This window comes from Alligator mississippiensis, chromosome 8, assembly GCF_030867095.1.
Source record: "Alligator mississippiensis isolate rAllMis1 chromosome 8, rAllMis1, whole genome shotgun sequence".
In the NCBI taxonomy this organism is placed as follows: domain Eukaryota; kingdom Metazoa; phylum Chordata; order Crocodylia; family Alligatoridae; genus Alligator; species Alligator mississippiensis.
The window spans coordinates 68867609-68894256 of NC_081831.1; the positions used below are offsets into that span (position 1 = coordinate 68867609).

Genomic DNA, 26648 nt, shown 5'->3' on the forward strand with positions numbered 1-26648 from the left:
TTCAGCAGCAGAAAGTAAACCATCAGTTCTACTTTTGTTCTTGGGAAGTTCTCACAACAATTTTCAAACAGTCATGTACAGTGACCTGATAACTACCCCATACAAATCAGTCCAAATACTCTGTGTTGGACCAGATATATGGCCCTGAATATTTCTCCTATGAAGGTTGTTTAAATAACCAGATTACAAACTATTCCACAACTTCATTAACTTGATCCTTTCACTTATATGGTGTTGTCATATCATAACAAAAAACCCTTTCCATTTTAACAAAATGATTTAAATCTTTGCAGTATTATGATACTTGATTGTGCACTGTTAAATTTTATGAGATGTTTAAGACTGAAGTCACCGGGGCTAAAATTAATCACCACAGATTCATAAAATTCTGTTACTGAGGCTTTCATCATACATATTTTTGTACATATGGAAAAATGGTTTTAACACACTGTTCAATGTTTTCAAAGGTAGGCTTGTTCCAAGCAATTTTCTAAGATTTATAATCTGAATAATACAAGACTGCCTTCTCCTGTGTCCACCTTGTCCCCAAGTAATGAATATAACCACTCAAATAAAATATATTTGCCAATTACAACAAACAAGCAAACAAAAAGACCAAATCAGCTCTATAAAAGACATCAAGGGGTGCAAAGGTTTTGCCCTGCAAGTCTGTTGGCTAAACCCCACAAAAATAATTTGCATGAGTCAATTTTTCGGACCAAATTAAACATGCCAGAAACAAGTTGATCATAGAAATGAAAATAAGTTAGATGCAAACTTCTCCCTGTCCCCTAAATGCCAACCACATTCCAACAAATATACCTTTAGAGCAGGGGTAGGCAACGTTTTTTGGCCGGAGAGCTGAAAAAAACACATGTCTACCTTGGAGGTGCTGGAGCGCCAACATGTCGGAGCCCAGAGCAGCTGTTTGCAGCCTCCTGGTTGCAGCCGGCTCATGGAGCCCTGTCTGCTTGCAGCAGGGCTTGCAGCCTCCCAGCCTCCTGCTGGGAGCAGCCTGGGCTCCATGGCTGGCAGCAGCTGCTTAGAGCCTGGGCTGGCGGTGGTGTGCTGAGCAAAATGGCCTTGCGTGCCATGCTCGGCACACGTGCCGGGGTTTGCTGACCCTTGCTTTAGTGTAACCATGTGCTTACAAACATGCTCATTTTTAAGTATGGCTAGGGATTTTCAGCACCATATTCTTACGGCAAAATGAAACTCAGTAAGATGAACAGACAAAAATGCATGAATTTAAAATCATTAGCTGCTTTTGAAAATCTAGGCCTCTTAAGTTTTAATAATTAAACAATGGTTTGCTTCTGTGATCTGATCTAGTTCCAGCCTGGCCACAGAACAGGAAGCTGCACTAATCAAACACCACAGCCTGCTGTGCTGTGGTATCTAGAACTTCACTGGAACAATAAAACCCCAACATTGTCTGTGCCATTTACGGAATGCACCAAGTTAGGGAGCAAATCAAGATCCACAAGCAGAAGTGTGAAGTTCATTGCAACCAAGTTTACAGCTCAATCACACACAAAAAATGATGCGAGGAAAGGGCTGTTTTGAGACAACACACGCACCCTCTTTGATCTTGAAACCACCATATGGTTATTGCTGTTTAAAGCTTAACTTCTCTAATTTTAGGCATTCACTAAGGCTAGGGACAGACATTCAAAAAGCCTGAGCCTGAATTGATTCAATCTTTACAGGTTTGTCTAATCTGGCTAGGCTAAATCACTTTATAAGTGCACAGACATCCCAGAAATGCCAGCACATGCCTGCAGTGGCTCAGGCTAGAAGCCAGGGGGTGCTAGAGCAGCCAGTCCTCCTTTCCCTGGTACAGAATTGGTCTGGGGGGGGGGGGGAGAGGTGGCTGCCACCATGGCACACTGCATACGGCTGTGCCCTGTCCACCCTCCTGGGGCAGCCCGTACCACGCTCCCACTTGCACCTGCCATCCCAAGCCCCATTTCCAACCCCAGCTGGCATGCTCAGCTTTCCAGCGGCTCCTCCTTCTGCCCCTGATGTGCCACTCCAAGTAGGGGGGATGTGGGGAAGCTGCAGCCCGGTGATTCCTGCCCCAGCACATGGGGCTCCAGCTTCAGCTCCTGGACACCTTCCACCTACTCAGCTGTCCGCAGGTGGCTGCTCATCACACTGGGATGAGCATCCACCTGTGGGCTGAGCAGGTGGAAAACAGCTAGGACCTGGAGCTGTACCTGGAGCCCTGCACACTGGGGCAGGAGCTGTACTGCTGCAGATTCCCCTGCTCCTGCAGTGGCACAGCAGGGGCAGGAGGAAGAGGAGCAGCTTGAGGTGGGGGGAGCCAAGCAACACCTGGGTGGTTGCAGCCATACTGGGAGCAGCCTTGCCAGGAAGCTATGTATGCTGGCTGGGGCTGGGGCAGTGCAGGCAGGAGTGCAGCATAGGTTTCCCCCAGGGTGAGAGTGGGCAGGGCTTGGCCCCATGCACAGCACTGTGGGGGCAGCCAGTGGCTGGATCCAATCAATTGGTGGGCACTTGCCTGCAGTTCACATTCAGTCAGTCGGATGCCTGATCCAGCCTCCAGGCCGTATTTTGCTCATCCTTGGTGTAATTGGTCTGTGAAGAATGACTATGATCAAAAGTATGTGACTATCTGCCCTTACAATTCAAAGGGATCCACACCTCCATTCAAAATTTCCGAAGGGGTCTTTACCTCCAGCCAAAATTTTTTAGGGGTCCACAAATGAAAAAAGGTTGAAAACCACTGGAATAAGGATTGGGTAAAATGGAAAAAAGAATCTTAGGTTTTGATCTCAAGTGGCTGAAGTGCTCATATTCAATAATTCTTCCTATTTAGAGAGAGGCTTAAAAAGAAAGCTTTCATATCTGACCTCACATTCTTTACCTGAAAGATAATCAAACTCTTCCATGATTAGGCAAGTCATGCCTGACCAACCTGTTTCCCTTCTATGATCAGATGACTGGCTCTGTGGATGCAGGGAGAGAAGTGGGTGTGATATACCTTGACTTTAGCAAGGCTTTTGATATGGTCTCCCACAACATTCTCGCAGGCAAGCTAAGGAAGTATGGGTTGGATGAATGGACTGTAAGGTGGATAGAAAACTGGCTAGATTGTCAGGCTCAGAGGACAGTAATCAATGGCTCAATGCTTAGGTGGCAGTGGGTATCAAGTGGAGTGCCCCAGGGGTCGGTCCTGAGACCAGCTTTGTTTAATCTCTTCATTAACCATCTGGAAAATGGGAAGGAGTGCAACCTCAGCAAGTTTACACATGATACCAAGTTGGGCAGAGTAGTAGACAGGTTGGAGGGTAGGGTTAAGATTCAGAAAGACCTTGACAAATTGGAAGACTGAACCCCCCCCAAAAAATCTCATGAGGTTCAACAAGGACAAGTGCAAAGTCCTGCACTTAGGACAGAACAATCCCATGCACCAGTACAGGCTGGGGGCTGACTCATTAAACAGCAGCTCTGCAGAAAGGGACCTGGGGGGCATGGGCGATGCATAGTGGGTGCATGTGGGTACACATGCACCCTGAGCTTGGCAGTGCACTCCCTGCAAAAAGGCACTGCTGACACTGCTGGCAGCACCTGCAGGTGGTTGCGGCTTGCCACCCCCACCCCCCTCACTGCCAGCACCACTGGGGGCATCTGCTGGTGGTCCCCAATCACCACTGGCCGCCACCAATGCTGCCAGTGGTGTCTGCGGGTGGTCACTGACCACTGATCAGCACTTGCCCCCTTTTCCCCCCACTGCTGACAGCACCACGGCTGCTTACGGGAGCTCACCACTTGCTGCTGCCATGCTCCTGCTGCTGACAGTGCTGCCGCTGCCTGTGGGAGCTCGCCATGCCTCCCCAGCCTCCAGGGGCATGCAGCGTTCATGCCTGGGGGTTACAGTAGACAATAACCCAACAGTGTGCCCTTGTTGCCAAGCAGGCTAATGGCATGCTGGGCTGCATCAGCAGGAGTTCTGCCGGAGAGGTTCACGCAGAGAGGTTGTGGAATCTCCATCCGTTGAATTATTTAAAATCAGGCTAAGTAAAGCCTTGTATGGGATGACATAGTTGCGGATGGTCCTGCTTTGAACAGGGGGCTGGACTAGAATCACTAGGGAGAAAACTCTTTCAAGCAAATGGCCAAGGACTACATGCATCACATGGAAATGTGCATGTGTTTGTGAGAGATTTACAGGTATGAGCAAAGACCCAAGTCCTTACTCAGCAGCTTCAGTGGAATTTGATAGGGGGTTATGTAAAAACTGTAAGCACACTCAATCTCTCTTGTGGAAAGGGGATGCCAGAGAATAAATGTACGTAGGCTTCCCGAACTGCTCCAGTGAGGGCTAGGGTGGGGTTTACTCATCCACAGGGCAAGTCTAGGGCCATCACCCAAGAACCTCTGTGGATCACATGCATGCTAGGATATGAGCAGCAGGCAAAATATACTGTCCATATGGATGTAGGAGGCATGTCTTCAGCTCTGAGAAAGGACATCTGGGCTTGACCTACTATGAGCACTTGCAGCTGCAGAGAGAGAAACATTTAAGGGGAGCGCTTTCTTCTCCACTGCAGCCTCCATAACCTCTCTTTTGTTTCAAAGGCCACTGTGGCTCTGACTCACACACAGCCATCAGACTATTATCACCTTATTCCAGCTAGCTAGTTATTTCTGGCATGGGGCAGCCAAAATATTTAAGGCGCAGACTGCTTCCAGTGTAACTATAGAAATGACAACAAACAACAGCAGTCCGACCCCTGGGTCAAGAGAAATCAAAACTTTGAATCACTCCAATTTTTCACATATACTTATGGGAATGTATTTAAACCTAGACAGCAATGCTGCATGTTTACCAGGTACCAAGATGTCTAGTTCTTCACACCTAGGTAATGCAAGAGTAGGGACATTTCCCTATTATACAAGGCAGGGTCTCAATGCACTCCCACCACAAAGTTAACAGCCAACCTTCAGCTGAAGCTTGATAAGACATTGTTTAGCTTGTGCTTGTGTCTTGTGGACTGCTGGTATGCTGTGTTAGGCTGTGCATTGATTGCTTCCTCTCATTGCGCCCCACATATGAATATGCTACATGGCATGTAGGTTTGCTCTCACATTAAGCTAAGTGAAAAGCTCTGTCCAGTTTTCAGTCTCACTAGAGTTCGTTTAAAGTTTCCCACATCACTTGTATAAACCAGAAGATGCCAATGTAAAAATCAGCTGCACTAACAAATAGTACCCTGACTTCCAGGGTAGTGGAGGTAGGCTTTCCCAATGGAAAACAGTGAACAAATAAGTTGGCTTTGGGTTGAAAATCATCTGGTGCTATTTTCACAAAACGTGTATGATTTTGACTTGCATTTTTGCTGAACAGATTTCTACAGCCCCCCCTCTCTAATAAGACTACGGTTAAGAAAATGTTTTGACGGGTTTTTTGTTTTTCTTCCAGACATTGCAAGGAAAACGGCTCAGTAACCAAATACTTCCCAAATATTCAAGCCACAAGCTCTACTGCAATGTGAGAAACCATAATTGTTACACAAGCAGAGTAGAAGGGTTTGTGCATCAGGAGGTTTTAATTCATAACAAAAGATAAGTTACTGGTTCAGTTTCCAGAGTTGCTAATTCAGGGAGCTATGGTATTCCAGACAGAATGGTGGATGGCCAGCACTACTTTAAAAAGGCACTTGTATAAACATGGTTTTGGTAATCATGATATACCTGATTCAAAACAGATTAAAGCAGGGGTGTCAAACATATGGCCTTTGGGCTGGACCTCACCTATGAGGCTGTTCCATGTGGCCCATGGGTTACCAGGGAGCCAGGGAATTTAGGGATGTGGCTGGTAAGGGGGTGACCTGCCACACTCTCTCTGGCTTGCCGCTGCTTACGTACCTCTGCCACAGCGGGAAGCTGTCTGGCCCACTGGTGCTACAGCCACTGCCACCACAGCCGCTCCATGCCCCTTGCCTGATCTGGCCCAAAAGGAGCCTTGCAATCTGAATCCAGCACTGGGCACAGAGTGCATTGGACACCCTTGGAGTGAAGGACATCCCCACTACAGGAAGGATGTAGACAAATGGGAGAGAGTCCAGCAGAGGGCAACACAAATGGTTCGGGGGCTGGGGGACATGACTTCTGAGGAGAGGCTGAAGGAACTGGGCTTATTTCATCTGCAGAAGAGAAGACTGAGAGGGGATTTCACAGCAGCCTTTAACTACCTGAAAAGTGGTTTAAAAGAGGATGGAGCTGGACTGTTCTCAGTGGTGAGAGATGACAGAACAAGGAGCAGTGGTCTCAAGTTGCAGCAAGGGAAGTTTAGGTTAGATATTAGGAAAAAACTCTTTCACTAGGAGGGTAAAAATCACTGGACCAGGTTACCCAAAGAGGTGGTGGTATCTCCAGCCTTGGAGGTTTGTAAGACCTGGCTAGAGAAAGCTTTGGCTGGGATGACCTAGTTGGGGATGGTCCTGGCTTTGAGCAGGGGGTTGGACTAGAGGACTTCCTGAGGTCCCTTCCAACCCTAATTTTCCATGGTTTTATTAAAGCTACTCCTCTGTAATCCCTCTGCTGTACTGTACTACCTTTTGTTATACTTGTTCCCCACAGTAAGAGTTTGCTCACCCTGTTACATATTAAGTCAGTACTTCAAAAAAAGGGAGGATTATTTATGAGAGAGAGTTATAATTCATGAATTAGGTACAAAAGAAATCATCTAGCTGTCAGCATTGGATGCCTATGGTGCAGCAAAAAGCAACAAAGTCCAAGGAGGAGGAGCAAACAATTCAATAAAGCCTTCCCATTCAAAATGATGCAACTCATATCAATTGAAAATGAATACGGTTAAACTAAATACAGAATCACAATACGTGCAAAACACTTCATGCGCCAAAGGCCTTGAGGTTGGCAGGGAAGGGTGGGGAGTAATGGGGAGGGGGAGCTCACTACAGACTGAAGTTAGACTTTTCTTTTGATTTTCATGTCAAACTATCTACTGACTTTGGAGTATAATTGTACAAAGGGTTGAAATTCTCATTAGCAATGGATTCTGAAATCTGGCTTCATTCCAAAAATGGCACAAAACCCCAATTTTGGCAGGGGAAAACTCAGAACGAACAAGGCTTCTTTATTAGAGAGAGGTAGTTAGCAATGTAAGTCTTCAGTCAATCAGAAGGCATGGCAGAGTGACATCTTATAGATTGCCTAGTCCAGGGTTGCCCCGCTGGCAGCCGGCAGGCTGCATGTGGCCAACGAAGGGTTAATGTGCAGCCCCTGGGCTCTTACCAGGCCACTGCTCCCCCTACTGCTCCAGCTGCTGCTGCAGCTGAGGTCCCTAGGATCCCCCTCCCTCAGCTTTCACTTCTTGCTCCTACTCCGGGGGCAGGACCGTGCAGCCCGCAGCGCTGGGGGATCCCAGGATACAGCACAGCGAGCGAGCTGAGGTGAGGTCCATCCATGCACACAATGCAGTGGTGAGGGGGTAAAACCTGGGGGCCCATGGCTTGCACTAGTATGACCCCCGGGGTGTGCAGCCCCCAACTACTTATAAACTGGAGAGCCCCGATTTAGTCTACCAGGTGCCACATTGCTTTACCCTCTAGTTTTTTTATTAGTGTGAGTATCTATATCCATCCCCATACCCGCATCATATATATATATATATGATACAAACATTTAGAAAAGAAATCAAGTAAATTAAAAGTTAAATTTCGAGCTCACAAACAGAGAACTCAAGACAATTAATTCCAACAACCTTGAGGTTTTCACAATTCTGGGAACACTGACCCGATGTTGTGAAGAGCTTTGACCTTGATGGACTGACTGCACGTTCTAAAATGAACATTGCTCCACTGTAGTTTTTCCAATCAGCTCTGCCTGAGAGCCTAACATTAGATACCATTAAAAACTCTTGGCTGTTGTGTACGCAATAGGTGGGTGATCATTTCTCTACTCCTGTTGACTCTAGCAAGAACAGGGGGGTGCTCTGTGACTTCAGCCTGAATTTTTAATTGAAATCATGCTTTATAAGAAAAGCCCCACACAGCTGGAACTGAGTGTAAAGAGAGAAACAGTATTTTGACAGAACCTAATGTAGAACCCATTGCACTGCTTCCCCGGTACAGTCGGTTATTCTGTTTAGTCAGCTTCCCCTATTTGTTTGGGTGTATCACACAGTAACTGGCAGAGCACAATATTTCACAAACAATAGGAAATGTGTTTGTAAAACCACGGAGTGGTTTGCCAGGGATGGCATAGTACCTGAAACTACTTGCAACACAGTTTTCTGTAATTAACTAAATTTCAGGTTAAAGGTGCTTCTTTCACAAAACAAAGCTCTGATGATGCTTTGAATAACTAATGTGTTATGCTCCATAGTGAAACAGGCATGTTTCTTCTCAGATCTAATTTTAATACCTCTAACTCGTTTTCATATGATCGATATTGGCAGAATTTCTCTGTCAAGGAAACAAACAAACAAGCAAACCCCGCCTCTTCCCCCACCCTCAGTACCACCCACAGTAGTATAGTACAAATGATACAATCACATAGGCACAAACAGCATGAAAAGATGTATTTGAAAGCAGTGGTTGTACATAGAAAGAAGGCACTGCTTTCCTTTTTTAGCCTTCATCGCTTACTCGTATAAACCACAGAGAAACATTTGCCTTTAACCCATTTCTGGTCAGATATATAAAAATAAAGAGCAAAGACACCCACTGCTTACTTTCAAGGTTAATTTTAAGCAATGCATTACTATACAATGGTCCATCAGTTAAAACAACATTTGTAAAGCAGTAGAGAGTTTTCCAAATATTCTTTTTCAAAGTGATGAGGAAAGAAACAACAGTACTCCAATTATTATCTCTTTTTTTATTTTAAATTGCATCCCACACTTGAGACAAATATAGATGTGAAAGCTGAACTCCTCCTACTCTTCTCCTTTGCTTATGACTCTTTCTTGCTGTGTTTTTCAGTGAAGCGCTTTGTAAAAGTGCATATTAAGGATACTGGGTAAAAAATAAAACCTAATTGTGTGCTACAAACAGCAAAGGGGATCAGATTAAGTGTTGCATGTGTGGCAGTTGAATGCTGAAACCCAGCTATGAGATTGAAAAGGAGCATAATAAAGAACAAAATATCAATGACTGCCAAAAAAGAGGGCTTAAATAGTATAGAAGTTGCCATATTAGCACAAAGTAAGTATATTTTTAAATAAAAATAACTTAAGGAAGGTTTATTCACACAATTAAGGTGAGATAAGATCATATAGAAGACTAGGATATGATTGTTCCTTTGAAATGTTTCCCATTCTTCAGTCATTATGCAAAGACTTTGCAGCAATAAATAGTGAAGACAAGGACCTCTACTCAGTCTTGCAAAGAGGTTGACAACTTATTACACCTTTCAATATTTCACCCATGTTTTTTGTAGGCAGAAGGCGCTCTCTCACTGATAGGAAATTAAGCTTAGTTTTTTAAAACGGGCTGTCCAATTACGCAAGAACCATATGGTAAATCTCTCCTGTTTACTGGATTAGAAATGCTCAAGCAACCAGGAGATGGTTTTGGAATGATGTGCCCAAGAACGACATAAAAAAACGACTTCATCTCTTGAGAGACTAGGATTTGAGAAACTGCTTCTACCTTCGAGATCTGAAGTCAATAGCACAAGTCAACAGCAAGAGCCGCGAACCCCATACAGTGTGAAACCGAAGGAGACTCCCAAGACCCTCTCAAAACCAAACTGTTGTGTTTTGGGCTAAGTACAGACAGTCAAAAAGCCCAAGGCACAATCATTTCAATCTAGGCAGCTTCCTTTAAACTGCGTAGGTTGAACCGATAACCAGCTGAACTGACGTTCAGTTTTCAATTGGGAAAGGCAGGGGGAGGCCTGTAGTGACTAAGGCCAGTAGGCGGGGGGTGCTACGGCATATCTCCCAGCCTGCTGGCCATTGCTGGCCCAGCCAAGTGTCCCAGGTTGGCTCCTCAGTACATGCTCCCAACCCCCTTCAGTACATGCCCCCAGTACATACCCCCAACCCCCTTCAGGAGCCCCCTGCCCGGGTGCTGGCCCACCTTGGGGGAACCTCTCCTTCAGGTTTACCCCAACCTGGGGTCCCCAGCCCTGGCAGCCCTGGGGAACTGAGTGAAATCCCCACCCCCCCCAATTCTCAGTTGCTGATTGCTTCAGCCGTTGTCACAGGATGGAGGGAGAAGAAGTGCTCTCGGCCGGGTGCCTGCCTGTTCAGCCCAGCCTGAGGGGAGCTCTTCCCTTTCTGAACCCTTGCCTTAGCCGCTGCAAGTCTCAGGCAGCCCCAGGGAGCGGAGGGAAATTCTTCTGCTCCCCTGCATTAGTTTTGCCTCAGACTCGCGACAGCTGAGTAGGGGAAGCCCCCCAAGGCGGGGACTACCTGCTAGGCTGCATGGGCAGGCACCTGGCCAGGAAGACTTCTCCCTCCCTTCTGTGGCAACAACTGAAGCAATTAGCAGGTGGGAAGGGGGAGGTGGGTGGCGTGCTGAGGGTTGAGAAGCTCCAACCACAGGGTTTTCCTTTCCCCCACATGCTCTGCAGACCCTGGATAGATCGGTCTGGGGGGTCTGTTCCCCTCCCCCCCTCCCCTGTGGGCTGATGGATGCAGGCAGGAAGCAGGCAGAGGGGTGAGGCAGTCCCTGCTCCACTGGAGCAGACAGCATAGCCAAATGCTGCAAAGCACCCTGGGATGCTGAGGGACTGTGAGTTAACTTGAACCAGGAAGGGATCTGGGATAGAAGTTCCATAAACTGGTTTGACTTAAAGCAGTTAAGCCTGATGCTACATCCAACCAGGTTTACCCTAAACTAGTTTGGGCCATTTTGAAAGTGGTTTATCTACACTGACCTTCTGTCTGTAACAGGTTTAAACCAGTTTCCAATCACTTAAACTGGTTTATGTGTAACTTCTGTCTCTAACCTTGCGGAGCTCTCCCCAGCACAGTTGTAGATGCTCTGACTGTTGCACTGAGAAGACCAGTAAAGTAGAGCATATTTATATTCCCATTATTACTGGCTTGCTGCATGGTAGACATGAAGAGAAGATCCTTACTGTAAAAAGCTTCCAGTCTAAATAGCTGATACATAAATAAAAACTAGGGCTGGGATGGAGCATGAAGCACTAGGATTGACAGTATTCAGCTCTGAAGCTGAACCACCTCTTTGGTTTTATTTACTTTAAAAAAGGGGAAAAAAATCAAATTTGTAAGCAGGATTCATGACAATGCCCCTGCTTCTATTTAGCATCCCTGAATACTTGTGTTAGAAGGAACAATCATAGCTCCATTAAACAATTTTCAGATTAGCAGGAGGCAAAAGCCGCTAATTTCCAATCATCCTAATTTGTTAGCATTGATTTTTAACATGCCTTTGACATCCAGATTGGCACTTTCCTAAGGAACCCCACCAGTCCCAGAATGGGCAGCAAGGGAAAACAAAATAAATCTGAATGCCACTGGAGCACCAATAAAGGTTGACAGCATTATGCCTATGAACAGATGCCAGAAAGAACGAGTTTCAGGCCACGTTCTTTGTATTTTATTTGTGACTCACAGTTTACATTTGAAACTGTGTATTTTGGGCAAACAGCAACATAAACAACATACTTAAATAGTCCTAAAACAGAATGCAGCAAAACCGCATTTCTGTGAGGTCAAATCAGATTGGTTTTCATTAAAGCACAAGAGCAGTAGCCAGTTTACAGTGTCAGGGCTCTTTGGGCTTTTATTTCCCAGTTCTTGTAAAAAAAAAAAGTGACAAAAGCCTTGATGAGTTGGAGAAGCCTAGCAAAGCAGTCTAGTGAGTCAAACTGCAATGACTGATGGGAGTCTAGGAAAACCCGTGGAACTGTAAGCCTGCCAGTTATTATACGAAATGCTGCAGTTCTTACTTTAATGCTCATCTGCGATGATATTCCCGTGCTTCATATGTGCAGTGTTTAGTATTTAATGCCCAACTGGCATGTGAGGTAGGCATTACTGTATCTACTTGAATCCAAGACAACTCTGAATGTAAGATGACCCCCCCCCAATTAGATTCTAGATATGGCAAATTACAAATGTGTTATAAATTTGTGCCCCTTTCTCCAGCCCAGGGCAGGCAATGGCTCAGCTCTGGCTTTGGATCTGAGCCCCATGCTGCCCGAGGAAGAAAACTGTCTTGGATTTGAATAAATGTGATATTAACTTCATCTGAGAGATGGCATGTCTGAGAGATTAGGTGACTAGAGCAAGGGACACAAGTGAATTTATAGCAGTTCTAGGAAACGGTCTTTGTTACTCAGTCCTAGGCCCTAATCATAAGACTGGAGGGGGAGAGGGACTCTTAAAACAAAAATTCTTTAGAGAGATAAGAGGGCTGGTAAGTACACAGCTAGGTATGTTCAAAGGTATTTATAGAGGTGCCTCAAGAGACAGATATGCAATTACTGAATTTGTTTAAAGTGTCTAAGCAAACTGAATTTCGTCACAGATTAATCAGAATTAGACACCTAACCAGCTTGGGAGCTCTTGAAAGGCGCACTAGATAGCTGTCTGCATCTCTAGAAGCTGCAGTTCCTTTACAGATCTGGCCCTTGATAAAGTAAAAATTGTACAGATTATTAAATTTCATGAATATTTGTACCTGCATGGCTCAAAAAGGGCTGTCCACAAAGCCGTTGGCTAGTAATGCAGAAAATGAACAATGCTGAGCTCATTTTAATTATTCTAATATGCTTTCCAAAGATAAACTATGGATCACATTCTCCCCCTGCCCTCCCAAGAAAGACAAGCTCAGAAAGTACTTTCCCAATAATTTATTCATGTTGTGTGATCAAGCATGAAATCTGAGCTGGCCTGGTAGAGGCATCATTTCCAACTCTGTGGTTTATGTCTTTGAGAGCATTTTCATAGCTTGATACCAGTACTCACTACAACGATCTCCTGCTTTGAATTTTACCACATAAAAAGGTTTTCAATTTAGTTCTTTCAATTTACATCAAAATATATTTTAAGCTAAAAAATTGGAGGATTTTTTTGGATGACAAAAAACACTTGCAGGTTTTGGTTCTGAGATTTCTTATGTGTTAAATAATAATTTAAGCTTTAAATGGGTGATAGCTGTTCAATAGCTAGCTTCCTAGCCAAGGGTAAGCAACCATCTTTTTGCTTAACCTAGCCCATAGTCAGAGGAACAATACTTGAAAGGCTCTGGGAGAGGCCTTCTGGAAATTATGACCCACCAGCCATTAAAAATTATTTGGACAACATTAACTTGGCAACTTTTAAAGCTTCTGTTGAAGGTAACTAAATCCCTGGATGATGGTGTCGCCGTGGATGTAGTCTTTCTGGACTTCAAGAAGGCCTTTGACACTGTCTCTCACCCCATTCTCATTAATAAACTGAGCAACTGTGGCATTGATGACTACACAGTTGGATGGGTCAAAAATTGGCTGATGGGGCGCACCCAGAGAGTGGTGGTGGACGGGTCGTACTCAACCTGGCGGGATGTGGGCAGTGGGGTCCCCCACGGCTCGGTCCTGGGGCCTGTACTGTTCAACATCTTCATCAGTGACTTGGACAAGGGGGTGGAAAACACGTTGTCCAAGTTTGCCGATGACACCAAGGTGTGGGGAGAGGTAGGCACGCTCGAAGGGAGAGAGAGGCTGCAATTAGACTTAGACAGACTACAAAACTGGGCAGACGAGAATAGGATGGGGTTCAACGTAGACAAATGCAGGGTGCTGCACCTTGGGAGAAGGAATCCACAGCATACATACAAGCTGGGGAGCTCCCCCCTTGTGAGCACAGAGGCGGAAAGGGATCTTGGCGTCATTATTGACGCCAAGATGAACATGAGCCGCCAATGCCAGACCGCAGCCAGCAGAGCCAACCGCACCTTGTCATGCATCCAAAGATGCATCTCAAGCCAGTCCAGAGAGGTGATACTCCCCCTCTATGCGACATTGGTCCAGTCTCAATTGGAGTACTGCATCCAGTGCTGGGTGCCGCACTTTAAGAAGGATGTGGCCTGCCTTGAGAGGGTTCAGAGTAGGGCCACCGGCTTGTTTGGAGGGCAAAAGGGCAGGCCCTATGAGGAGAGGCTGAGGGACCTGAACCTGTTCAGCCTCAGCAAGCGGAGGCTGAGGGGCGACCTGGTGGCTGCCTACAAACTCGTTAGGGGAGATCAGCAGCAAATAGGAAGAGCCCTATTCTCCCCAGAGGCACCTGGGGTGACGAGGAACAATGGCCAGAAGCTGCTAGAGAATAGGTTCAGGTTAGAGATTAGGAGGCACTATTTCACTGTCAGGGTAGCTAGGATCTGGAACCAACTTCCTAGGGAAGTGGTCCTCGCTCCTACCTTGGGTAAATTAAAAAAAGAGGTTGGATGAACACCTGTCTGGGGTCATGTGATCCCAGCATGTGTTCCAACCAGTGGCGGGGGGTTAGACTCGATGATCTATTCAGGTCCCTTCTGACCCCTAACTACTATGTAACTATGAAACTATGTTCTTACTGATAGTTTGGTCCCAGGATGTTTTTTTCCTTCAAGGAAAAAAACCAAACAAAATACGAAACAAACCAAAAAACACATCCATGATGCTATTTAATTCCATGACTTATTATTTGTGGAGGCCAAGGAGTTTGCATGGCAGCAGATTCAAAGCTGTACTGCAAAGGCTAGAGTACCACCTTTATGAAGCCTCACCACGCATTGCACCAATGTGTGTCTATCAACACAAAATGTGCTTAACCTCTCAAGGAACTTGGGGACTGTGTGGAAGACGAGCAGAGGATACATACTTTTCATTGGCTACCTGTCTATCCAGAAGTCTGCTCAGGTTTTTTTTTGCCTTGTAGGGCACGTCTACTCATTGCCTTAGAGACGTAGCAACATGCTATGTTGCCGTACAGCATACTACAGCAATGTAATGATCACATGTAGACACATGTGATCATCAGCTATGTTGCTGTAGCGGCATGCTCCCTGGGTATAGTGTGCTGCTATGGTGACACAGCAGTAAAATTTAACCGTGTCCCGTGTGCATGACTCAGTAACTACCCATACTGTGCTGTGCTTTACTTCTTCCAAAAGGACGTGCAACGTGTAGATGCGCCCATACAAATTTCTCCTGATAGAACTCAAGATGCTTGATTATTTTATCTTCCCTCTACAATGTATCCATCTCCCCTGCCACTTATTCTGCTCCTATCAACTACAGCTCAATCCTCTTTTCTTTCTGATTCAGTTCCAGGAGGACAGACCCTTCACTGGTGCAAGTAGATGATCTGTCCCGGGGTCTTCCAAATTAGTTAAATCAGTGCCAGCAACAGAAGGCTTAGGCTGTTGGTCTGATGAGGGCCTTTCAGCTGCTCTTGTATTTGGATTGACTCACATCTGCAGTTTATTTTCCAACAGATGTAATAAAAATATCACTAGCGGACTTGCTACTACCCAATTTGCATCTTTAAAACAGGAAGTGTAGCTCAGAACGTTGCAAGTCTTCTAAGTATTAATAATGTACACTAGCTCACAATGCAATATAATAGCATCTGTAACAGAAAGTGTTTCTTCACTACAATTAATAAAAGGCCAAATTATACTCTCCATTATCTTCTTGTAAAATCTGGAGAGACTCCAGTTATACTTGTGTGGACACCACTGCTATACATACCAGTATTAATGACAGCAACACCTGGCCCAACAATAGGAGCAAAAGCCAGCAGTGAATAAATGCTTCCATGTGTTTTAGCACTGGTTTGGGTGAGGAAGCTCTAATGGAGAAGGAAAGACATGCTACAGACACTGCTCAATTAGGCGCAGACAGAAGTGACAATTTTTGCATGGTCTGTTCCATTCTACCCTATGGCCGAAAGTGCTCTATGGCTGTCACCAAACAAGTGCACAGCTGCGGAGTGCTTTTAAAGGGCCTGATCCCATGAAAATCTGAACACTCATGTAATGAGGATTCAGATTACAATGCTCCAAGGCAGAGTGCCTTCATTAACTTCTGTCTTGCGTGCCAGGAGCAGGGCTTCATAGTTTCATAGTAGCTAGGGTCAGGAGGGACCTCAACAGATCATCTAGCCTGACCCCCTGCCACAGGCAGGAATGAATGCTGGGTTCACAAGACCCCAGACAGGTGATCATCCAACCTCCTCTTGAATTTGCCCAAGGAAGGGGCGAGGAGCACTTCCCTGGGAAGTTGGTTCCAGACTTTGGCCACCCTAACTGTAAAATATTGCCTTCTTGATCTCTAACCTAAACCTATTCTCCATCAGCTTATTACCACTGTTCCTTGTCACCCCAGGTGGTGCTGGGGAGAAAAGGGCTCTCCTCTTGCTGAGGCTGAACAGGTTCAGGTCCTTCAGTCTCTCCTCGTAGGGCCTGTCCTGCTGCCCTCTCACCAAGTCAGTGGCCCTCCTCTGAACCCTCTCCAGGCTGGCCACATCCCTTTTGAAGTGCGGTGCCTAGTACTGGATGTAGTCCTCCAACTGCGGCCTGACCAATGTTGCATAGAGAGGGAGTATCACCTCTCTGGACCGGCTTGAGATGCACCTTTGGATGCATGACAAGGTATGGCTGGCCTTGCTGGCTGCGGTCTGGCATTGGGGGCTCATGTTCATCTTGGAATCAGTAATGACTCCAAGATCCCGTTCTGCCTCTGTGCTTTCAAGAAGGGAACTCCCCAGCCTGTATGTATGCTATGGATGCCTTCTCCCAAGGTGCAGCACCCTGCATTTGTCTACGTTGAACCCCATCCTATTCTCGTCTGCCCACTTTTGTAGTCTGTCTAAATCTAGTTGCAGCCTCTCCCTCCCTTCAAGTGTGTCCACCTCACCCCACATCTTAGTGTCATCAGCAAATTTGGACAGAGTGCTTTCCACCCTCTCATCCAAGTCGCTGATGAAGATGTTAAACAGTGCGGGCCCAAGGACCGAGCCCTGGGGTACTCCACTGCTCACATCTTGCCAGGTTGAGTACAACCCATCCACCACTACTCTCTGGGTGCGCCCCATCAGCCAATTTTTTACCCATTCAACTGTGCAGGGATCAATGCCGCAGTCGCTTAATTTATTGATGAGGATGGGGTGAGAGACGGTGTCAAAGGCCTTCTTAAAGTCTAGAAAGACTATGTCCACAGTGACACCATCATCCAAGGATTTAGTTACTTGGTCATAAAAGGCAATCAGGTTAGTCTGGCAGGACCTGCCTTTGATGAACCCATGCTGATTGCCCCTGAGCATGATCTCCCCTGCAGACCCCCCAACAATGTGCTCCTTGATGATTCTCTCCAAGATCTTCCCGAGCACCGAGGTGAGGCTTACAGGCCTATAATTACTTGGGTCCTCCTTCCTCCTCTTCTTGAAAATAGGGACCACATTAGCCAGTTTCCAATCCCCCGGCACCTGGCCAGATGACCACAAATGCTCATACAGCCGGGCCAAGGGCTCTGCGATGACCCCTGCCAGCTCCCTCAACATCCTTGGCTGGAGGGCATCTGGACCTGCCGATTTAAAAATGTCTGACACAGTCCAGTACTGCTCCTGGCACTGTTTTCAGAATGGAAGTGGGGGAAGAGAGTAGAGAGAGCTCGTCCTGAGGGTTTCCCAACCAGCTCTAATCCACACCTGCCACTTCAGTGTGGCTGAGGAAACCCCAGAACATAACTCTCTTCCCTGCCTTCTTCCCTTCCCATTCTGAGTCAGCACAGGAGCTGGGAGGGAGGGGGCAGAACTAGGGGAAGAGGCTGCATAGACCCAGTCTCTATCCCTGGAAAGGCTCCAAATTGGAGGCTGATCTTTCACTCTCCCAACTCAACAGCTAATGTCTGTTGGGTTGGGAATATTGGTTTAACTCATGGTGCTTTATTTGAAGCATTGTGAGTTAAACCTGGGAGCTTTTGTCTGTGCCTTAAAAAAAAAAATCACACAGAGTTCTGGCTCTCATTTTATAAGATCATATTCATTAGTAGCATCCAGCTGAGCTGGCTATTTAACTTGTCCTACATTTAAACCATCAAACAGAAGGAACAGATACAAATGGTGGGATAAGGCAATATAAATTTCCAAATTAAAAACTGAAGCAGCCCTAATCCAAGGCCAGAGAAGTCCGAATTACAATCTTGAAATATAAAAACAATGCAGAGGTGTGTGAGGACCAGGAGAAGGCCCCAAAAGGATTTAAGTTCACTATAAAGAGCCAAGCACTTTGCCTGGGATGACTTTTCTTTGAAAATTATGGCTGCCATATTCTGGATCTGTTGCATCAGAGGTAAAATGCTTGTGTGCTTGGGAGAATGCAGGACAGTTAAACTGCAAGACAGCGGCATTCATGAGCAGCTCATTATCTTTGCAGCCAAGCAGTTGTTGCAACCTGATATATTTATGCCATTTGCAAAAGAGGTTCAGAACAAAAATCTACAGGCAATGCATGCTGATAATTCTCATTATCTCCAAATGTTATTTATAACCTTTCACTGGCAAGTCATGGAGCCTTGAGTGAGTCAGTAGAGATCAACAGAAAAGATTTCAAATGTTTCTATGTCATCAAGTCTTTCTGCCGAGCATTTTGTTTGTATTCTGGAAATTCAGGGTGAGGTGTTATCTTGAACTTTGCATTTCCTGAGCTTGGTCAATGTGTATGGCAGACTTAATAGTAAAGAGGACAAGTCAACAATGTCACCAATAGTGTATTTATTTTATTCATTGGTGAGGAACTTGCATGATATTGTCTGTGACAATTAAAGTCTCTGAGATAAGAGGAGCTGGATGGGGTAGATATATTTACCTTCTTAAGCAGAATTCTTATTGTATCTTCTTCATCATTGTTTGTTAAACCAAGAGCTGCCCTGGAGTGTGTTCACACAGCTAATCAGAAGGACCCATATATACAAAGGAGGAAGAAAATGGCTCTATTAAGAGCCCAAATCCTGACTGACAAAACCCCTCCACTACATGAGTTTTTGCTGAATAACAATTACAGGCTTGGAGACACAGGAATGAAACCAGCACCAAGACAGATGAAACATTACAAGTAATTTGAAAGCGGGTCCAGCCCAGGACTACAGATTTGTATCTACCTGTAGGTAGAGTTAAACCATTACTGGAGTTTATTCTCACTTCATTTTACAAGTCCTGCCATTGGACTCAATGGACCTTATATATAAGGAGCACTCAGTCTTAATGAGAGTTTGTCTTCAGTAGCAGAAAGGCATGTCCCTACTTGCATTACCTAACAACGTAAAATCCAAGCAAAGACAAAGCAGCTCATAGTTTTCACGTGGGCAGAGAGAGCAGGCTGAGGTAAAGCTGATGGATAAGTTGTGTGCACTTGAAACTACCTTATGTCCACTAGAACTTTACTTCATGCTAATTGTATGTTATTTAGCACATAGTAAGTACATGCTTTTTTTTTTTCTAGTGGAGACCCATGAATTCCAGAAGCAGGTTTTGACTCTAATGTCTAACACCAAGAGTTAAGTTCCTGCACAGCTTCTCCTCTCTCCACAAATGCTCCTCAAAATGCTTTGCTAGTTGAAATTCTTCTATTTCTACCAAATGAGAACTGGACCTCTTTTTTTTTTTTGCTTTAGTGTTCTTTCAGGCCTTTTGTTCATTAATTTTTATGCCTTAAAGAATCAAATAAATGTTCTAAAATATTCAAACTGCCAGCATAATATTTTTAGGAGTTTAAATTTTTATCAGAGTTTAAATCAAAAGCCAGAAAACACAGCTTTGGTTAATTTCACCTGCCAAATTGCTAGAATTCAATAATTAGAAATAAGACAGCCTGAACAGAAGACTTCTCCAAAGGTTTTATAATACCTTGAATAGGTCCTGAACTGAAGTCCACAGAAGTGGAAAGAACCTTACTTGCTTCAAGTTGGAGAGGAATGAAACATTTTGCTATGCTTCCAATTAAAACATTTTAAAGGGATTAAATTGTTGCTTGATGGGGCAATTCACTGATGAAGATGATAGCTTAAGAGTTAGCCCAATATTAATCAGCTTAAAACTTGTCGGTAAAGTCCAATAAGAGCTTCCAAGGGTAACAAACAAGAAACAAACACAGAGCGATTTTCCTTCATTCTCTTACACATCAGAATGAAAATCCCTGACACTTCAGCAAAAGTATTCTAGATAGTCCGTTGATCTAGAGAAGCAAGAGAAAGCTGCAAAATGTGTTTTGGGTCTAAAAATGCAACTCTAGAATCCCTTTCCCATGACATATTAGAAAGGAAAGCAAGTCAAGGAAGGGATATAGCAAGAATACCAACATCTATTGTTTTGCCATTTTCTTCTGCCTTTGGTCATCTATCTTTTCCATGACACAGCCACTAGCGGTGCCCACACACACAGCTGTTTATCTAAGGACCTCCACATGGTTTTTAGTATTAACCAACAGGACAATGGAAGGCAGCATGGGGGGTGAAGGGGTCTATTGCTTTTCCTGCTCCAGCCAACAGAGGCAAATTAGCATGATGTAGCCATTTACATCAGGTGCAATAGGATGTAATAAATCAGGGTCAGCTCTGGAGAATACAGCCCCTACCTGAGGCCAGGGCTCAGCTGTGGCCAGATGCTGTAAAGACCAGCTTTCCCCCCAACAAAACTGCATCCTGTAAGAAGGAATCATCATTACTTGAATTTATAGAAGGGCCAAGCTGGTACTTACAACTATATAGCAGAGTCCTCCCTACTCCATCAGACTCAGTCTCTCGCCCATGGAATCTGCACTTCAGCGAGAGTGTGATAAGCAGACAGAAAAAGCTTAGCAAGATCAGAAACAAGAGTGAGCTGCTGGGAGTTTCCAAAGAGCAGGATGGCAGTGCCAAAGCCATCAACGATATCTGAAAGTAGGATTACTGATAGAGCCATCTGCATATCTCAGATCTTCTTTCCACATAGCTAAGAGAGGCTGCTGGGAACAACTCAGACTCTGAACAATCTTCTAAACTGTCACGCTGACATAAGTTTCTCACTGCAAGTTCATCAAGTCAACATTTTTGCTGTTTTTTTACTGGACATTTGACGTGTCTGCATTTCTTTTAGCTCACTCCCTAAGCCTGGTATTTGCTGACTAATTAAGAGTGTCCGGTAGCCTGTTCTCAGAAGCAGAGAGGCACAATGCCTGGTCCAGAATCCTTATTCTGAAGTTACAAAGAGGTAATACTCAGTATTAACCAAGGGATCGTTGCCAATATTTAACCAGTGTTTTTCAAATCTGTCTTGTTTTGTTAAAGTTGTAAATGTGCACAAATAGAGCGAATTTCTAAAGAGTCAGAATATTTGTCAGCAAGACCTCAAGACAACATTTTCTATATCCTCTGCCCTCACTTAAGATTGTCCTTGCAAGACAGAAGAGACAATCACAGTAATATGATTTTAAAAAAAGGTCTTTTTTCTTTTCACTCCCCTAGCAGCAAGAGAAGTCTGCATGTCCTACAATAATTTACTAAGAACTGAATGCTCTGCCTGACCAAGGATGCTAAATGTCACACTTCGTGGTTTACAGTTTCATGCCAATATGACTTCTTAAATAACTAAAGACTACGCCCAAGTACAGTGTCTTTATCATTTGTAGTCTGTCTTGGTGGAGATGATTGGGTTGCCAGTAGGGCAGATAGATCTTTTGCGTTATAAAGCTAGCTCAGAAGATGTCCAAATATCTTTTATGTGGAACAGTTTAGACCTGTTGCTGTTGTTTTCATGCAAGCAACACTCCTGTTAAAGCCAGTGGGAGCTTAGGCTGGGTAAGAATCAGGGCCATGGAGAGAGTGATGTCATTGCAAAATAAGAACAATGCCTCTTTGTCAGTCTTGTTTCCTATTGTCAAAAATGTTGTTTGACTATGTAAAGCAACACAGTTATCACTGGAGCTGACCAGCTTTACCACTGGACTTGTTGAATATGCCTAACATGGGGGGAGATCCTTATCTTGGATTTAAGTACAAGGCAGAGGGGCAGGCAGCTGCTGTGGTTTTGGCTGGAGCCCCAACCAGGGCTTGTAGTCAGAGGTGAAGCCAGGGAGACAAGGGGTGTGGGTCAGGCTTCTTGATTCCCTGCCGCCTGCCTCCCCCCACCTGCTGCTTTTTCCATTGCAGTGATGAACAGACGAATTTAAGATGGCCTCCCCCTAATTAGAGCAGGGGTCGACAACCCCTGGCATGCGTGCCGAGCATGGCACATGAGGCCATTTCACTCGGCACGTCACGGCCAGCCCCGGCTCTGGGTAGTTGCTGCCAGCGACGGAGCCCAGGATGCTCCCAGCAGGGCTTGCAGCATCCCACCTGCTTGCTGGGAGCAGCCCAGACTCCCGGCTGGTAGCAGCTCCCCAGAGCTGGGGCCAGCTGCAGCCGGGAGGCTCCAAACAGCTGTGCCAGGCTCCAGCATCAGCTCCATACCGGCGCATGTACCCGTGCATCGGAGCAGGCACAGGGGTGGGGAGGGAAGGGGCCTGAGGCAGCACAGCCCCATCTCTCCCCCACTCCCAGCACGGAGGTGATAGCAGGGTTCTGGAGCCCGGCACAGCTGTTTGTAGCCAGCCTGGGCTCTTGGCAGCTGCAGCAAGCAGGCTGCAAATAGCTGCGAATGCTTCACAGCTCTGGCTTCGGCTCCATGCTGGCAGTGACTGCATGCGCACCTTGGAGCAGACAGCGGGGCAGCAAAGCCTGCTCTGAGGTGCCTGTGCAGTCGCCGGCAGCATGGAGCTGATGCCGGAGCTGTGGAGCCTGGAGCAGCTGTTTGCAGCCTGCCTGCTGCTTGCTGCAGCTGCCCAGAGCCCAGGCTGGCTGCAAACAGCTGTGCCGGGCTCCAGAACCCTGCTATCACCTCCGTGCCAGGAGCAGGGGAGAGATGGGGCTGCACTGCCTCAGGCCCCTCCCCCACTGCCTACTCCGACACACAGGTGCACATGCCAGTACGGAGCTGATGCCGGAGCCGGGAGCCTGGCACACCTGTTTGGAGCCTCCTGGCTGCAGCCGGCCCCAGCTCTGGGTAGCTGCTGCCAGCCGGCAGCCCGGGCTGCTCCCAGCAGGCAGCTGGGACACTGCAAGCCCTGCTGGGAGCATCCCAGGCTCCAGCAGCTACCCAGAGCTGGTGTAGCTGCTGCCAGCCACAGAGCCTGGGCTGGGGGGCAGGGGCTTTGGGTAGGGGGCAAGGGACACAAGCAGGGCATCCTGCCACATACCCCTTGTCCTCATTTTGTTTTTCTGCCATGCTGGCACTCCAGCACGTTCCAAGGTAGGCATTGTGGTGTTTTTCAGCACTCCAGCCAAAAAACGTTGCCTACCCCTGAATAGACTCTCTACATGGAAAATTTATAAATTTTCCATGTCTAGAAGCTGATTGGTGTGGGGTGCCTTTATAGTCCAATGTCTTGGCTTCAGGTAAATGTGGTATTTTGGAGCATTCTGACACAGGCTGGGCAGCTTTGGCAGAACGTCAGTGACGGGAGGTTTTTCCTGCACCCGCACCAAGGCCAGATAGCTGGGTGCCACCACGTCTCTCAGTGCCCTCCTCCGCCCGCTCGCTGGCTCTGTGTGGGCTCAGCTTGTAGGCGGTGGAGGGGGGCCATGTTGTGGCTGGGGAGCTGTAAACTGCAACCGTGCTGCTGCTGTTTCTCTCTGCAGCCAGGGAAGTGGGTGGAGGCTGAGAGAAGTGGCAGTGGTGTGGGCACAGGCAAAGCGCTCTAGCTTTGCAGGCCAGATTCAGTGGCTCCATGGGCCAGATCCAGCCTGCAAGTCACATGTTGCTGACCCCTGTTGCAGACTGTCATTACTGCCTCAAGCTGCGGAAAAAAAATGTATTCTAACTATCCCATTTCTTAAGTATCTTGTGAAAGAAAAAATGATGTAAATTTCAGGATGGGTTTCACTATTTCCTGTTTAACTGCTTTACTACAAACACACATGTCCAGAGGATTCATTTTATTTCTAATATAATAATAATTCAGAGCAATATCATACGGTAAAGCACCCCTCTGCTTCCTCTCAGTGAGGCACTTGTATCAAATTATATTTATAGACTGATCTATCTCTAATATAGTCATTGGCAATGCGTAGGGGGTGTATGCAGGTGCAGGTGCACCCCCTGCGAAAAGGCGCCGCCGACACTGCCAGCAGTGCCTGCAAGCGGTTGCCACTTGCCACCCCACCTCTTGCTGCCAACACCACCAGCAGCATCTGCGGGCGGTCCGCAATTGCTGCTGGCATGGCCGATGCTGCTGGCGGTGTCTACGGGTGGTTGCCAACCGCTGGTTGGCACTCGCCACTCACCAGCCCTGCTGCCAACAGTGCTGCCACCACCTGCGGGAGCTCACTGTGCCCCCTCAGCCTCTGGAGGCATGCAGCATTCTACTTCTACTTGGACTCACAGCCCCAACATAAAGCACACTTTGGAGAGCATCATTATTATCACTGTATTAATGATGTAAATAGGTAGTTCCACTCCCTGTTTTACACAGAAAATTTGGTCCTGGAAGATAACCGACTTGCCACTGCATTTTCTGACAACTATTTCTTCTGGGGAGCCCAGAGTATACCACGTTCATTACTAAACCCCTGTTAAAAATACAACAAACAGAGCCATGATCAGTCACTCATTTACCTATTGCTTTGTAAAAAGTTCAGATCGTAGGCACACTTTCTTAAAAAGAACAGCAACTAAATAGATTCAAAGACAAGCTAGAATGATTGTGACAAAAGCTGACTTACAACCAAATGAAATGGAATTAGTTTGATGGTCTCAGTCCAGTTTTGAATGGACAGCTCATCACAAAAATCACTAGTCCTAATGGACATCCTCGCCCAAGGGCATTGGAGGCAAGAAAAATGAACAGCTCTCTCATGATGAGGGACAGGGTAGGGGAAAGTATCTGCTGTTGCTGCCTGCCTGGCTCTTGTTCTGGTGCTAAAAGGACTTTTAAAATTGGAAATGTTTCCAATGTAGACAAGTATAGTTAAGCTGCTATAATAAATTCCATGAAGTGTTCCACTAGGAACACTTGTTTCAGAGAACAGTGACTATTTCTGGTGTAGCATATACTGCCTTGGAACAAATGTAAGAAAAGCCCAAGGAGCTGCTCTTTTTCTAGAAGAAGGTCCCTGCAGGGGCTATAATGGTGTAACTACAGTAAATTCACACCTCAGTTTACAACATTATGGCTTTTTCAGGTAGACAGTGTTGTGCCTGGAACGTCTACATAATGAAATTATCACAGGATTGTAGTCCCAGATTCTGAATACTACACCATTACAGGTAACAAGATCACTCTCATATTGCTATATTGGGTTGTTGAGCTTTCTAGTATGAACATAACAATACAGGTTAAAAGTGGAGCTGCTGGAAAAAACAAGTAAAAAGGCAACACAATAGTTCCAGATAAGCACCTTCCCAACAAATACTTAGTGTGGGGTGATTATAAGACAATGGCCAAGCAGTGAAGATGCTCGTATGCAGCTGTAGTCACAAAGCTGTTTTGTCAAGGCTAGAAGCCTAGAGATCAAGAGAAGAATAACTAGTTAAAAATCACTTCATGGAGAGACAGAGAAGTGGGTTGAATCTGGGGAAAGAGACCAAAAGGGACAGAGGGTAGATGTTAAAACAACAAGCAGTGCATAATTGTGCTGCCTTCCCTGAGGCTTAGCATCTCTTGGAAACTTGGGAAGAGCTCTAGGTGTTTTCACAACATAGCAGCAGACCCTCCCTATGCCTGAAGAAGGGTGTTTGTGCCCGAAAGCTTGCAAAGAACACTTTCCCCAGCTATTTAGTTGGTCTACTAAAAGATATCAAGGAACCTTGTCTGTCTAGGTGTTTTCAAACACTCCTACAGAACCTGTCTGGGTAAAGTTCCCAGCAGTATAAAGGTGGGACTGTAGCACATTATAACACACCTATCAGAGCTTTATCTAGTCAGTGAGGATAAAAGTGGTGGTGAAAACACATACTGAAGTCTGTGTGCATTCCCTTCTATTATTATTTGTATTATTTAGATCCATGGTTTTCAACCTGTGGTCTGCAGACCTCCTAGGGTCTGTGAAGCATGTCTAGGGGGTCCATGAAAGGTATCTGTAAAGATGCAGGCCCCACCTGAAGAGGAAGCTCTGCCAATGCTCCTGTTGCTGGGGCTGCCTGAGTGCCAGCAGCAGGTAACCCAGCACCAGCAGGCAGAGCATAGCCAGGCAGCCCTGCCTCATCCTGCCGCTGTCACTGCTTCACGTGGGACCACGCTCTGTTTGCCTGGTCATAGCAATCTACAAACTGTAACAGGGGTGCGTGTGTATGTATGTGTGCATGCATATCTTGCATGTCAGACAGAGAGATAGAGAGCACATACCAGTTTGGATGAACTTTCCATTGGGAAAACTGGCAGCGTCTTGAGGCACTTATGGAAAGCTTTATTTGGAACAATAAAAACTGCACATATTTTTAGCGAAAGGTTAGGTCCTACAAAACTGGTGGGAGGCCACCAGCAAAAGTCTGGTGGGGTATAGAGATATCTACTAGCTCAGTCTGTGCCCTGACTTTTCAACTTTACAGCACATGTAATACATGTGAATGTTGTGGGGGTTTGACGTGGCAATCTGGGGGAATCCTTGGGTGTGCAGACAACTGTACATTATGGCTTTCATCAAGA

The 26648-nt window shown here is 46.0% G+C and overlaps 1 protein-coding gene across 3 annotated transcripts in view; it reads right to left on the reverse strand.

The window, feature by feature from the left end:
* Nucleotides 1–26648, reverse strand: part of GAB3 (GRB2 associated binding protein 3) — a 110062-nt gene that overhangs the window by 63254 nt on the left and 20160 nt on the right. Inside the window, exon 1 of one of the 3 annotated variants that reach the window (XM_019487789.2) lies at nucleotides 20688–20923. The exons of the other annotated variants lie outside the window; for them this stretch is intronic. The gene's annotated coding sequence lies outside the window, so the exon portion shown is untranslated. Of the gene's footprint in view, nucleotides 1–20687; nucleotides 20924–26648 lie in introns of those variants that run through there. 3 annotated transcript variants of the gene reach the window in all.